The sequence below is a fragment of the Lonchura striata genome, chromosome 33 (genome assembly GCF_050655825.1).
Source record: "Lonchura striata isolate lonStrDom1 chromosome 33, ASM5065582v1, whole genome shotgun sequence".
NCBI lineage: Eukaryota > Metazoa > Chordata > Aves > Passeriformes > Estrildidae > Lonchura > Lonchura striata.
In genome coordinates, this window is record NC_140735.1 from 3,512,501 (window position 1) to 3,515,000 (window position 2,500).

The following is a 2,500-nucleotide window of genomic DNA, read 5'->3' on the forward strand; positions in this document are numbered from 1 at the left end:
CGATGATCAATGTGTCCTGCAATTCACATTAATTCTCGCAGCTAGCTGCGTTCTTCATCGACGCACGAGCCGAGTGATCCACCGCTAAGAGTTGTCTGGCTTTCGGCACCGAACCCCGCACACGGGCGGAGGGGGCCCCTTTTTTTCTCTCTCGCCGAGGGGGCACGCACGCGGGCCGCCCCCGGCTTCGACCGTACGAGCACACAACGCAACGAACCGAGTGGGGGGGGAAAGAAAAACCATCCGAGAGCGAAACGCCCAACGGAACGCTCCGAAGGTCGGCGGGAAAGGCGGGGGGACCCGCGTCCCCGACCGCCTCCCCCCGCCGCTACGAGCGAGGGGAGACGCCGCCGGCAAACTGTGCCGTCCTCCGGAGGCGGCCCAGGCGCCCGGGCTCGGCCCGGCCTCCGCACGGAGGAGGCACGCGGCGCGCGCCGGACCGCGGGGGGACACGGCGGCCCGCCCGGCCTCGCTGCAACGGGACGACGGGACGCACGCGGCCGGGGGCGCGGCCGTCGGCCCCCGCGCGCGCCGCTCTCCCTTCTCACCGCCGCTCCGCGGACCCGCGGAGCGCCGCCGCGCCACCGCGCGGCCGGCTCGCTCTCTCTCCCCAGCGGCCTTGCCGCGCTCGAGACGGCACGCGACGGCCACCGCCCAACCGGCAACGCCCCCCGCGGGACCGCTCCCGCCGGGAAGGGCGAGCGCCCGGCGGACGCGCTCCGCCGCCGGCGCCGGAGGCGGGCGCCGCACCGAGACCCGAGCCGGCGTCGCGAGCGCCCGGAGCCTGCCGGACGGCTGACCCGCCGCCGCAACGGCCGCACTCCCGGGACCGCCGCCGCCTCGCACCGTCACGGAGCCCCTTTTTCCTCGGGCACGCGCGGCCCAGGGGAAGGCGTGCGGCGCCGAGCCGGGGGGGTAGGCGGGGAGGGGGGCAGCGACGCCCGCCCTTTTCTCCCCGCTGACCGGGCGGGGAGACCGGGCGGGGAAGCGCCCCCCCCCCCAACCCCCCACGGCCGCCGCGCGCACGACCTTCCTCCGGGGCTCCGCGAGCGGACGGAGAAAAGGGCGACGGGGAGGCGGCGGGCGGGGCCCGGGCCGGGACCGCCGCCGGCGACGGCGGGCGCCGTCCGGCCGGCCGTCCCCGCTGGCGGGGGACACTCGCCGAGCGGCGCCGCCGCCGCTCGGCACGGGGCCGCCCGCGCTCGCGGACTCTCCGGCGACGGAGGGACCTGCCGAGCGCTCGGCCCCGGGCGGGCGGGCGGTCGCTGAGCCGGGGACGGCCGGCGACCGGCGCCGCCGGCGCGCTCGAGGAGAAGGCCGTCGAGGGGAGAGAGACGGCGCGGCCGCGCCGCGCGCGGCGCCGCACCCCAGAGACCGCAGAGGCGGCCGAGGAAGGAGGAGAGCGCGGCGGGCCCCGGCGGCCGCAACCCCGCAGCTGAGGAAGGGGCGAGAGAGCGCGCGCTCTCTGCCGGCGTCGCCCGTTTCGAGGCGAGCGGGTCGGCCCCCGCGGCCGACCGCGCGCCGCGGCCTCTCCGCCGAGGCCGGGCCGCGGAGAGGGGGGGGCAGGGCGCCCCTCCCCGGCGCGGCGCGACAAACCCCCCGCGCGCGGTAACGCGGCGGGACGACGGCCGCGCGGCCGGTGGCCGCGGGCACCACCGCAGGGGATCACGCGGGAGTAGCTCCCCACCCCTCAATGGAGCCGCGCACCGCCGCCCGGCAACCGCCGCCGCCGCCGCCGCGGCGGAAGGACGCGCCGAGCCGCCCGAGTCTTTAAACCGCCGCCCCGGCTCGGCGGCGGCCCTTTCGCGGCCCCCTCCCCGCAGCGTTTGACGACGCCGAGGAAAAGGAAGCCGGGGGGCCGCCGGAGGCGCGGAGCGCTAGGTACCTGGCCCTGGGGCGAGGGAAACGACCTGCATGGCCCCGCCGGGGTGCCTCCCCCGCTGCCGCCCTCGGGGGAGCGTCCACCGGCGGGGGCGCGCCCGACGTCTGCCGCCACCACCGCGGCGTCCTTCTCGGGGCCCGGGGTTTCCCTCAGTAGCCCGGCGCTGCGCCCGAGAGGACCGCCGCGGCTCGGGCCGCCCCGCCGGTGCGGGGACGCGGCCCGGCCGCCGAGCGACCTCGCCGACCACGCCGGGAGAGGCCGCGGCGACGACGACGCCGGCGGGGCGAGGAACGCCTTCGCCGCCGCCTCCGCCGCCGCGCCTCCCCGGCGGCGGGTCCCGCGCGCTCCCCCGCCACGAAGCGCGGCCCGGAACGCCCGGAGGACCTCGACCCCCGGCGTTTCCCCACCCTCTGCCGCGCCAGAGGGCCCGCCTCGGGCCCGAGAGCGGGGCTCTACCCGGCCGGGCAAAAGCCCCGCTTCCCCGGTGCGGGAAGAGCCGGAGGAGCCGCCTCCTCCGAGCCCCGAAGGCGCGGGCGCGCCTCCGGGAGGGGGCCGTGCCGAGCACCCCTCTCCCTTCCCGGCACCCGGGCGGCTCCCGCGCAGCAGGGGCAGAGAGAG

At 79.6% G+C, this 2,500-nt stretch overlaps 1 non-coding gene across 1 annotated transcript in view; it reads right to left on the minus strand.

Moving 5' to 3' along the window:
• The window catches only part of LOC146764459 (5.8S ribosomal RNA), a 153-nt gene extending 60 nt beyond the window's left edge, over nucleotides 1-93 (minus strand). Inside the window, exon 1 of the ribosomal RNA XR_014950819.1 lies at nucleotides 1-93. This exon is cut by the window's left edge and continues 60 nt beyond it. This is a non-coding gene — a ribosomal RNA (5.8S ribosomal RNA).
• Nucleotides 94-2,500: the final 2,407 nt, after the last annotated feature.